At 45.8% G+C, this 12,970-nt stretch overlaps 1 protein-coding gene across 1 annotated transcript in view; it reads left to right on the top strand.

Annotated features, from left to right (window-relative positions):
* LOC137248891 (hybrid signal transduction histidine kinase M) overlaps positions 1-12,970 on the top strand; it is an 82,303-nt gene that overhangs the window by 17,300 nt on the left and 52,033 nt on the right. The window lies entirely within an intron of this gene.

Below are 12,970 nucleotides of genomic sequence, written 5' to 3'. Positions count from 1 at the left end.
CGGAAAATATCCGAGCATCTTCCAGCCCGAAGTTGTTGCCATAAGCCGGTGTGCAGAGATAAATTTACAGCGGGGATATACCAACGAGAAAATCGTTATACTCAGCGACAGTCAGGCTGCACTCAAGGCATTAGCTTCGGTTGAGATCAAATCATCAACAGTCCTTGAGTGCGTGGAGAGGTTAAACAATCTAGGAGTCAACAACACCATCCGTCTAGCATGGGTACCTGGACACAGAGGAGTGGATGGTAACGAGCGAGCCGACGAGCTTGCCAAGTTGGCAGCGGCCGGAAAGCCAATAGGACCCGAGCCTAGGGTGCCAATAGGGTCACATACAATAAGGGAGGACTTTATACAAAAAGAGGCGTGCTTCAGAGAACAACACTGGCGCGAGAGTCCAGGACTTCGGCAGGCAAAGGCACTAATAGGAGGGTACAACTCGAAGCGATATAAGGCTATGATTAACCTCCCAAAAAGTAGCCTTAGGATTGTAACAGGTATACTCACAGGTCACTGTAGGCTAAAGAGTCACATGCATAAATTGGGCATATCAGCTAGTAGCCTCTGTCGCTTCTGTGATGTCGAAGATGAGTCTGCAGAACACATCCTGAAGGAATGTGAGGCAGTCGCGAGACGAAGACTTAGAATCCTAGGATCATCCAAACTAGGAAATAGTCACATACACTCTCTGAAGCCGGGAACCATTTTGGATTTTCTCAGGGAACTCGGCTTGGATGGAGTGTTGTAAAGAGAATTGAGGGCACAATAGACCAATAGGTCGCAGTGCTTAACCTCACAACATCTATCTATCTATCTATGTCACTGCTCGCTGATAATATGGCTAGAGAAGTCTTCGAAAAGATGTAAGCGAGGTAGACAACTACTCTGCAGTTAAATTTTAAAGCAGCTCTAAAAAAATAACAGTTCTACAGCTTAACATGTCTAATCTCACCGGTTACAAAAACGTAGTTAAAATACACTTCGTAATGTCGGTAACTACATCTGGCCACGTATCGTGTTATACGACCAGTAACTGAAAACCATTTTCACTCAACCGATCACTATGCAACTTTCAAACTATTTTTAAAAATCATAAGTTATGGATCTAATGAGTACCCGTTGTTGTTAACACACATATGTCATTAATCTAATCCACCGTTGGTATTTAAAAAATAAGTTTCGATCACGGATCGTAAAACGTAACACGGGTCCAGAACTGGCTGCCAGGATACTGGTTGACAAAAAGTTACGAAGTATTGCGCTGATGATACCACTGGTTTGTAGTTGTTGTTACAGCAGTGCTTCTCCTCATCCAAAGTGCGATCAATCACCAATTGTCATCAACATCCTCTAACGGGAATCCGAGGAAAGTTGCAGTTGCTATAGGGCAGGACTAGATAGAAGTGGTGTTGAAGGTGTTGGTTCCACATCAGTGGGTAAAAGTAGACAGTTTAATAATATAGCTAAATGCAAGTTCAGATATTGTACAATTTTCTGCAGCGGAGATGCAGCCCAGCTGTCATAACTGTATTTTTAATTTAAACTAACGCACCACAGGGCAAGCTCAGCCTTAATCTCCTCTAGCTAAATTCTTATTATAATTAAGAAAAAGAACTTTTAAAATTTTCATCATAAACTTTTCCGTTCACAGATCCGCTGTGCTGTGTATGTAAATTTCATATAAATGTGTACCTAGTGAAAGCTCGACAAATCCGCAAATATAATTGTAATTGAATTCAAGTTGCGCTCAAATAAGTTGGAGTGTACTCTGCGTTGAGTGCTGCTTTATAATATGCATATTTTAAATAAGTGAATTAAAATATTTAAGCGTAATTGGTTTATTTTGCTTTTTGTTGGATTGCTGGAATTTGTAGATAGTAATCCGGCGCTTGAGCGATGTCTGTTAAAGAATTTGAAATAAATTTGATAAAATTTGTGTGTATGTAATATGTATGTATATATGGCATGACCTGTCATACTTAGATGGTGTCCTTCATCTGTATTCGCTGTTACGTAGTTTTACATACGTTGTATACTACTTAAATGCATTTAAGTTTTCATATGTACACCTTGGCGTTGTTATTGATACCTCAACTATTTGTTTTGATCGCTGTTAACGAAGCCGCCTTAGAAAAGAGTTCCAGACCGGCTATACCATTCAGTGACGACTTAGGAGATTTCTCTCTTCACCTGCCTTGCCCGCTGAGTTAAATCACGTGAACTGGACCCCCCATTTACCACTTGATCACAGAAATAAAGTCCATGTATTTTTTTCATAAGTAGGTACCATGAAAAATTGAACCCCAAAATATTTTTAAAAAATTTAAATTTTAAGGTTACTTTTTTTTAAAAAGAAAATTTTTGGTACTTTTTGTTCAAAAATTAATTATAAATCAACCGTGAAAGATAAATTGATGAAACTTTGAGGGTTTATTTTTAAACGTTTATATCTTATTAAAATATTTTTATCTTAAAAAAATGTTCTTATTATCACATTTTTAATTAACTTTGAAATTTTTAAAAGAAAATTTAACTGACTTCGCGGCCTCAGAACTGATATTCTTTTTATGAGTTACATGCGATATTTATTTAATATTAATATTCCAAAAGAAAATTTTGATGACCGCTATTAGTTTAAACAATATGAATTTTTTATCACAGCACCTCGCACGCTAGAACGGTGCGCGACCAGACGACATGCTACGTTGCAGTATAAAACAAAAACAATGTGAAATGTTTACCACAGCGCGTGGGCGCCAGGCGCCACGCGCAAACGCGACAGACTGTGTTGCAATCGTCGCGAGGATACAAACTAAACCAATTTTTAGTTCTAGCGTGCGAGGTGCTGTGATAAAAAAATTCATATTGTTTAAACTAATAGCGATCATCAAAATTTTCTTTTGGAATATTAATATTAAATAAATATTGCATGTAACTCATAAAAAGAATATCAATTCTGAGGCCGCGAAGTCAGTTAAATTTTCTTTTAAAAATTTCAAAGTTAATTAAAAATGTGATAATAAGAAAATTTTTTTAAGATAAAAATATTTTAATAAAATATGAACGTTTAAAAATAAACCCTCAAAGTTTCACCAATTTATCTTTCACGGTTGATTTATAATTAATTTTTGAACAAAAAGTACAAAAAATTTTCTTTTTAAAAAAAAGTACCCTTAAAATTAAAATTTTTTAAAAATATTTTGGGGTTCAATTTTTCATGGTACCTACTTATGAAAAAAATACATGGACTTCCTCAAATCTAACCACGGTTGAGAAAAACGAGAATAAAGTTTAATAGCTTTGCTGACGTGCTCCATGGTCAGATTTGTATAGACGAACGCAATGCGAATTTTGGAACCGATCCGAAATAAAATTCTCCTCACATACTTATTATCAGCCAAACATTTTAATATTCTTGGAGTTTAGTACAATTTTGATAAAACGCAAATCTTGAGTATGTTAGGTGGAAAATTCTGTCAGGTAAAAGATAGGCGGCCACCGTGGTGTGATGGTAGCGTGCTCCGCCTAAAACACCGTATGCCTTGGGTTCGCACCCCGGGCAAAGCAACATCAAAATTTTAGAAATAAGGTTTTTCAATTAGAAGAAAATTTTTCTATGCGGGGTCGCCCCTCGGCAGTGTTTAGCAAGCGCTCCGGATGCCGTTCGGAGTCGGCATAAAACATGTAGGTCCCGTTCGGCCAATTTGTAGGGAAAATCAAGAGGAGCACGACGCAAATTGGAAGAGAAGCTCGGCCTTAGATCTCTTCGGAGGTTATCGCGCCTTACATTTACTAATTTTTTTTTAAAGATAAAGCAGGACAGAAATTCAGTATTTTACATATACATATGTAGTTTTCTACTCAATTGACATTACCACCATGCTCTTTAAATAAAGCAAGGTTAGGTTAGGTTGAACTGGCCGGTCCATGAGGACCTCACATAGACTGATTGAGTCCTGGGTGTTACCAGAAGTTTGTTTTAACGACCAAACTGAAAAACCCTATCAAAAACCAGGACCTATGTTATAAAATAACTCCGTCCTCTTGGCAAATACTAGAAGCTTGCTAGGACTTAAGCCACTTGCTGCTTCTAGATCTGATAGCTGTATCACTCCTAATAGCTGGAGTCTTAGCCTGGCAAGTGCAGGGCACGAGCACAGAACGTGCTCGATCGTTTCCTCCTCCAACCCGCACTTCCTACATCTGCTATCACTGACCAAGCCTGATTTAAAGGCATGTGACGCCAGAAGGCATGAGTCTACAGTCCTCTCTTTTTAATGATAGAAGCAACTGTGTTAGTCTAAGGTTGTAAGACATACACATAATCTTCGATACTTTACAGCACCGCGCTTGAACCCACGCCTTTCCCGCTTGGTTGATCATGTGCACCTCTCGCCTTCCCTTAATCTCGCCCAATCTAATTGGGACGTCTACTGAGCAAGCTTCAAAGGATGCGCCCTTTTTAGCTAGTTCGTCCGCTTTTTCATTCCCATCTATTCCCATATGCCCTGGGACCCAATATAGATGTATGCTTCTCCCTGTCCCGATTCTCTCCAGAGACTGCTTACACTCTAACACGCATTTAGATGCTGTGCTATGCGAGATTATTGCCTTAATTGCTGCTTCACTGTCAATATAAAAGTTAACACGGTTGCAGCTTAAGCTATTCTCTTCCAGGGTTTCTACTGCTTTGGTTACGGCTAATATTTCCGCTTGGAAAACGCTACAGTAATCCGGCAGCCTGTAGGATCTGCTTAATTCCGGATCAGCGCAGTATACCGCAGACCCTACTCCTTCCACTACCTTGGAACCATCGGTGTACACATGTATCGCCTTGTCCGCCATTTGCGCACCCTTGCGCCAACCGTCCACCTCTATTGTGGCCTTAAGATCTCCCTCGAAGCGCAGATAGGGAATCATGTAGTCTGTTCGTCTTGTGATTGATGACGCTATACTACTATGGCCATATGGTCGGCGCTCAAGCTGCCCCGAAGCACCGAGCCTGGTTGCGGTCGTTAACGCTTTGTTCTTTGCTACCAGGTCTACAGGTGGAATGTGCAGAATGGCATACAGTGCAGCCGTCGGGGTTGTTTTCAGGGCTCCCGTAATGCTAAGCATCGATAGTCTGCATTCCCCCTCTAATTTTTTGAGGTATGCTGTTTTTTATGTGGCTTTCCACCAAACAAGAACTCCATAGTATAAAATAGGGCTTACAATCGCTGTAGAAACCCAATAAGAAAGAGAGGGCGATAGGCCCCATGTACACCCCAACATTCTTTTACATGCATAGAGTGCCGTTGAGGCCTTCTTGACCCTCTCCTCCATGTTGAGCTTCCATGACAGCTTACTGTCTAGGATGATTCCTAGATATTTTGTGCAAGGTTTCTCCTGTAAGGTCACCCCTCCTAACTTAGGCCTGGTCCAATTTGGGACCTTGTACCTCTTTGTAAACAAGACCATATCCGTCTTCTCCGCATTGACTTTCAACCCGACATTAGATGCCCAGGTATGAATATCCCGAAGCGCCCGATCCATCAAAGAACTAATCGTTGGAAGGCACTTTCCACTTATGACAATTGCAACGTCATCTGCGTAAGCCGTAAGTTTTACGGGTCCCTCATTGAATTGCCTGAGCAGTTGGTTGATGACCAGCGTCCACAGCAGAGGTGATAGCACTCCTCCCTGCGGCGTGCCCCTGTCCACTGATTTCGTGGCCTCGTACAATCCCCATTGTGATGTAATCTTTCTGCGATTTAACATGCAGCCGATCCATCTGATTAAGGCAGGATGTACTTTAATGTAATTAAGACCATCCATAATCGCCCATTTTGCAACATTATTGAAAGTCCCGGCAATGTCCAAGAAGACTCCTAGAGCATACTCCTTAATATCCAGAGATTTCTCTATGCTTATTACCACCCTATGCAATTCGGTGTCTACCGACTTGCTTTTGGTGCACGCATGCTGTGTTGTGGAGAGCAGCTTTTCATCCACGTTGGACTTTATGTACACATCTATCAGCCTCTCAAAGGTTTTGAGCAGAAATGATGTTAAGCTAATGGGTCTATAGTCTTTGAGATACACGTGACCGATCTTCCCCGCCCTTGGTAGAAAAGCTACACGAGCAGTTCTCCAAGAGTGTGGTACATGATTCAAGTCTTATGCACCCATCGAATATTATTTTAAGCCATTCTACGACCGCCCTACTTGAGACTTCTAGCATGGCCGGGAATATACCATCTGGGCCCGGCGATTTAAACTTAGAAAACGTCTTCACTGCCCACTCGATCTTGGTAGCGTTCACCAAGCCCGGCACTACTAGCTCCGTGATCGAAGTGTGAGTGATGTCTGCTGGCTCTTCTAAACCGTCTCGCGATTGGAAATGTGTATCGAGAAGCACCTCAAGGGATTCCTCACTATTACGTGACCATTCCCCGTTCTCTTTCTTTATTAGTTCCTGGACTATGTTTCCCTTTGCTAGGACTTTTTTCAACCGTGCTGTTTCGCTGGAGCACTCTATGTCCGTACAGAAACTTTTCCATGAGTTTCTCTTCGCCCTGGTAATTTCACGCTGGTAGATCCTCAGTAGATCCCTGTACTCGTCCTGACACGCTTCGCTTTCCGCGGTCTTTGCGAGCTTCAACATTTCTTTTACCTGTCTTCTTAGAAGACTCAGCTCATTGCTCCACCTGGCGGCTTTGCTTTTCCTCTGAATCTTCTTAGAGGGAAAGCTTTGTTATACGCAGTCATAAGCGTCCTTGTTAAGAATTCATTCGACTCCTCCAGTTCCTCTACATTAGCAACCTCTTTGGGTTGTCCCAGTTTTGTTTCTACATGTTTCTGGAATTTATTCCAGTTCGTTGACATAGGGTTTCTAAAGGTTCCTCCCTTCTCTACCCTCTTTAGGGGGATGCTGAAGCTGATATACGCATGGTCGGAGAAGGATGGTCTATCAAGAACCATCCAATCATACCTTGATATATCACGCTCGGAGCTCAATTTAATATCCAGAACATTGCTGGATGTTGGACCAATGTATGTAGGGACATTTCCCCTGTTGGCTATCTGCAAATTGGTTTGCAGGATGTAACAAAATAGATTCGCCTCTCTCGTTCGTATCTACTCCTCCCCACGCATTGTGGTGCGCATTTACATCTGCGCCTATGACCAACCGCCCTTTGCACCCTTCCTCCTGTACTAGCCTTTTGCACACCATCGGTGGAACCTCCGCAGCATGGGCCATGTAGCAGGACGCCAGGATAAATGCCCGCTTATTCTTTTGCTCAACGGGCACCCGTCCTTCGGTTTGCGCGTAGTAAACGCCAAATCCGCGCGCGCTAAGTCCAGAAAGCTTTCCACCCGATGAGAGCCACGGCTCCTGGATCAGCGCCACGTCAAATGAACCCTCCTCAAGGGTTAGGAGTTCGCTCGACGCCACTTTACTGTGTTGGAAGTTTATCTGTAGGACTCGCAGCACCATTGGGCTGTTTGTCCCCCTCCAGCACCTTCGTCTTGACGTCGTCGTCCTCCCCTTGCCCTTTTGGTTTAGAGTATTCGAGGCCCCCTTCAGCCTCTCGTGACTGTTTTGCCGGGTGTTCCTCTGTGCGAGTCACAGCACCATTTAGCGGTTGGTCCTCTTCTAGCACGTTCGTGGTGACGTAGGGGACCTCCACCTGTCTTTTTTCCCCTAGGCTTTTGAGGTCTTTTTCGACTTCGCCCACCTCTAACGTGTGAGGGTTTTTATCCTCGGAACTTCTTTTCCTGAGTCGCATGCAAATTTTGCCAGTGCCAAAGGACATTTTGCCAAGCTGCGTGTACAAAATATCCTCCGCCTGCTTGTTTATTTGGAAGATGTAGAACTGACCATCCTCGGTAGGCCGAGATACAGTAAGTACCTTCCAATCCTGTGTCGGTATGTTCGGATTCTGATTCTGCAGAAGTCGCAGTGTATCTTCCGACTTCATCACGCATGGTATCCATACCTTAACTTTTGGTACCGTGGGGATTTGCGCTTTATCCACCACCTCAAACCGCGCGTTCGTGCCTTGCCTTTGGAGGTTTGGAACCACTTCCTCCAGCCACCGCAAGCTCGCGATGTTGTCGCACGCTATCATCTTCACACCATTATACCATCCCCCCGAATCAAAGGTTGGAAGGAGCTTACTTGGTTGTTCCCGCATCATCTTAAGCATTAAGGCTAATAATCTCCCTTTCCACAGATCTCCACCTTTCAGTAGTCATTTGTCCGAAAGGACTGCTACGATCAACCAGCGCCACAGTCAGTGACTGCTTTGCCACATCACTCATCTTCTCGGGAAAAGCAGGAGTCTTAGTGTTATCTCCCTTTGGCACCTCCGAGAAAGCCGGAGTCTTAGCGTTAACTCCCTTTAGCGCCCCCGAGAAAGCCGGAGCCTTAGCGTTATCTTCCTTTGGCTTATCTCCTACTTCCGTAGTTGGAACTTCCCTCTGACCCGCAGCTTTCGAGGTAGTTGCTACCTCGCTATTGGAGCCCATCTGTCTTACAGTTTTGGGCCTACTTGTCTTGTCTATGCGACTGCCCTGCCTCGCGGCTTTAGGACTGGGTCCTTTCTGCCGCTTGCAAGCAGGCTTGTCGCCTTCCGCCGAACGTTGCCTCTTCATTCTGCCATTCGACTCTTCTTCCTCCTCTTACCGGTTGCAGAACCGAGGGTTTCTCGCAGCAAGCCTTTTGAACTGCCTTCGACCTACTTCTACCGCTTCATGGGCCCATTCCAAGCGCTCGATCTCCACTTCTGTTGGGTCGGCCACTGCTCCCAAGCGTTGTACAATTCTTAGTGCTGCATGGTATTGCGAGAGAGCTCTTTTACTTCCTCTGCTCCGTACCCTTCTGCACTCTTCTACTCCGTTTTCATTTGTGTGCTTCTCCAACACGGAATTCATTGAATCAGCACTACTCTCGCTCCCTGAGTCCGACGCATCGCTTAATTCGTATTTGTCGTCCTTGGATTGCGACTCAGTCCTCCTCTTTACATCGTCCTTATTACAATCAGGTAATGAGTCGTTCATCTTGGTCATACCTTGCCCGAAAGGCGGGCTCAGCGGTCCAGTATTATATACGGGGAAAGAACCGTCCGCCACAGCAGCGCCCCTTATTGTGGTAAGGCCATAAATACTTCCCGAGGTGGCCCGGTATCAGGAAGGCTCCGTTCGAATACAGCCGAATTTATCCCCTGGCTGAAAATCGTCCAATAGGCACGGTCCGCATAACACCCTGGATTAGGGGGTTGGCAGTTCTTGGTCACCGACATCCCGCCGCCCTCCTATGAGGCGAAATGGCGTAGATGTCAGTCCTAAACAGGTCCGCCTCATAGTCGGGCGCTATGGAGTTCGACTAAGCCCTCACACGCCTCCCAAGGCAGTCGGTTCTATGTACCGGAGCGACTCGGGATTTTTCCCGACCAAGGACTGTCATTTCAGTGTGACCCCATTTAATTTGTTTCGTCCCTCCCACAAATTGTCATCCTCCCAGCAGCTCCTTGCAGCAGGACTGCTACATATTCTCTTACTCCGGGAAGGTATCGAACCCAATCCGGGTCCGTCTCCTCACCCCGGTCCTGAGAAATGGTTTTGCTGCATTTGCCAGAAAAGAATCTTTTTAGGACGGTCATACTCTGTTCAGTGTGTCTCGTGCAAGGGATGGTTGCATCGGACAGGTTGTTCTGGGCTTGATCCCAAAACCCGACGTCCACGTAACTTTTATAAATCTTTTGTGGCTCCTTGCTGCTCACGCCCAAGGGCGTCCCGTAGTCTACGCCTAAGCGTATCCCCACTACCTTCCAACAGCTTCGCTGCTCAGCAAGCCACAACAAGTACCCGCTGCTGCTCGCGCCCCACGGCGCCAACAACTCAAACAGCTGATACCACTCATAACTACTACCTTCGTAGTAGAGCTGGTAGCAATGCTGAGCATCAGCCCCTGCCCCCGTCTTCTTCTCCTCCCCTCTTTTCTGGCAGCAATAGTGCAGGTCAGGGAAACAGACTCTTAGTCCCTGCCTCCGTTTGCACCGTCTGCCAGCACAGAATATATAGGTTTGCGACATCCGCTCAATGCAGCTCCTGCCTTGGGTGGTGCCACTTTCCTAGATGTTCTGGTCTCCGCGACGGCAACCCCTCGACGGGTTTCATCGCGCCATGTTGCCAGGTCGCAAACCCAAATCATCCGGATACCCCAATGCTTGCCCAAGGGCGCCCAGTCCCAAGGCCACAACAGCAATTGCGTCCTGGCCTTCCACAACCTAGGCGTAGTCACCCCTCACTTACCCCTAGAGTGGCGGCGTCACCCCTCATGCACTTCAGAATTCTGCAGTTCAACTGTAATGGACTAACTGGGAAGATTACGGAGATAGTCGATTTCATGAAGCGGCACAACATCCGCATTGCTGCGATTCAAGAGACTAAACTCACAGCAAGATCTGCATTGCAGACCTGCTCTGGTTATAATGTCCACAGGAAAGACCGCGAGAGCGGAAATGGAGGCGGCCTCGCGTTTATTATACACCACTCTGTGCAATATCATATATTTGATCCTGGCATCGACCGCAGTGACAATGTCTTAGAACGTCAAGGCCTATCTGTCCCGTCAGGCGATGCAAATCTAGAAATCATCAACATCTACATCCCTCCTGTCACCTGTTGCCCCAGTGGATACCGCCCTAATATCGAGGCCTTACTCACTGGCAACAATCGCATTAACTTAGGCGATTTCAATGCCCATCACGACCTATGGCATTCAAACTTGCGGGCGGACAGTAGGGGTGAGATGTTGGCGGATCAAATAGACGAAACGACGTTCTGCACAATTAACGGAGACGCCCCCACACGTATGGTAGGAAGCTGTCATAGCTCGCCAGATATCTCAATCGTGAGCGCAGAACTCGTAAACTGCGTCAACTGGCAGCCGATGGTAACATTGGCATCCGACCACCTGCCCATACTTATTTCGTTCGAGCGTACCGCCGACTTCATCGTCACCGAAAAACGCACTTTCATAAACTTCAAAAAAGGAAAGTGGGAAGAATATAAATCTGCAACAGACAGCAGCTTTGCTGCCCTCCCTATCCCGACTGATGCCCGCCAAGGGGAGCGTGCCTTCCGTAAGGTCATTGAATCCGCCTCGGCACATTTCATTCCCGCCGGGAGAATTCCCGAAATCCGGCCCCACTTCCCGGCGGAGGCCGCGAGCTTAGCGAGGGAATGCGACCTTATAAGACAGCTTGATCCAGGCGACCCCCAAATAAGGGATATAAACCAACGCATCAGATTGCTTGTGGACGAACACAAGCGGGCGAAATGGGAAGAGCACCTAAGAGGTTGTAACCTCTCTACCGGTGTAGGTAAACTTTGGTCCACCGTAAAGTCCCTATCGAATCCGACTAAGCACAAAGACAAAGTTTCCATCGCCTTTGGCGATAAGGTGATGTCGGATGCGAAAAAATGCGCGAGCGCTTTCTGCCGACAATATATAATGCATCCTACGGTCGACAAAGATAGACGGAGAGCCAATAGACGTGCACATAAACACAAACTCAGCGCGTCACCAATTACCATCACCGCTAGAGAGGTTGAGGACGCCATTGGTCGCGCTAAACCATCCAAAGCAGTGGGCCCAGACGGCATAGCCATGCCGATGCTTAAAAACCTAGGGAAAGAGGGTTTCAAATATTTAGCGCATGTCTTCAATCTGTCTCTTTCCACCTTTGTCATACCCGAGAAATGGAAAATGGCCAAGGTGGTCCCGCTACTAAAGCCTGGGAAACCAGCTAACGTAGGTGAGTCATATCGTCCGATATCTCTCCTATCGCCAGTGGCAAAGACGCTTGAAGCCATTTCGCTCCCTCATTTCCAAGCACATTTGCAGCTAGCCCCTCATCAGCATGGCTTCAGAAAACTCCATAGCACTAGCTCCGCGCTAAATGTCATTAGCACCCAGATAAATTGCGGTTTGAATCAATATCCCCACCATAGAACAGTACTCGTAGCGTTAGCCTATCAAAAGCTTTTGATACGGTCAACCATGGCTCGTTACTGGAAGACCTGGAAGGGTCTACCCTTCCCCCATGTCTTAAAAGGTGGACCGCAAATTATCTGGGTGGTCGGCAGGCATCGGTGCAATTCAGAAACGAAACATCAAAACAAAGGAGAATTAAACAAGGGGTGCCACAGGGTGGTGTCCTATCCCCGCTTTTGTTTAATTTCTACATATCTAAGCTACCTTCACCACCGGAAGGAGTCACAATCGTTTCCTACGCCGATGACTGCACAATAATGGCCACAGGCCCAGGCCCAAAGATCGATGAGCTATGCAATAAAATAAACGGATATCTCCCTGATCTCTCCAGTTTTTTCGCCTCGCGAAACCTGTCATTGTCACCGACTAAATCTTCCGCGACCTTATTTACAACATGGACGCCCCAAATGTCGACCATATTGAACATCCACGTCGATGGCACTACGCTACCGACTGTCCTACACCCCAAAATCTTGGGTGTGACGTTTGATCAGGATCTACATTTTGGTGCGCACGCAACCGCAATTGTTCCAAGAATTCAGAGCCGTAATAAAATCCTCAAATCCCTTGCTGGCAGTACCTGGGGAAAAGATAAAGAAACGCTCTTGACCACATACAAAGCAATTAGCCAGCCGATTACGTGCTACGCGTCACCCATATGGTCGCCAAGCCTAAAAACCACCCACTGGAAGAAACTACAGGCCTGCCAAAATACTGCTCTCAGAATCGCCACGGGCTGTCTTCTTATGTCCCCAGAACACCATCTGCATAATGAGGCGAGAATACTCCCCATCAGGGAGAGAAATGAGATGCTGACCAAACAGTTTCTGTTGAATACCCAGAAACCTGGGCATCCCAACAGACATCTGATTGACGAAACAGCACCGCCTAGGGGCCTAAGGAGTCATCTCCGTAAGCATTTTG

The sequence above is a fragment of the Eurosta solidaginis genome, chromosome 4 (genome assembly GCF_040869045.1).
Source record: "Eurosta solidaginis isolate ZX-2024a chromosome 4, ASM4086904v1, whole genome shotgun sequence".
Lineage (NCBI taxonomy): Eukaryota > Metazoa > Arthropoda > Insecta > Diptera > Tephritidae > Eurosta > Eurosta solidaginis.
The sequence above is the reverse complement of the archived record's forward strand: the minus strand, read 5'-3'. Positions and strand labels throughout refer to the sequence as shown.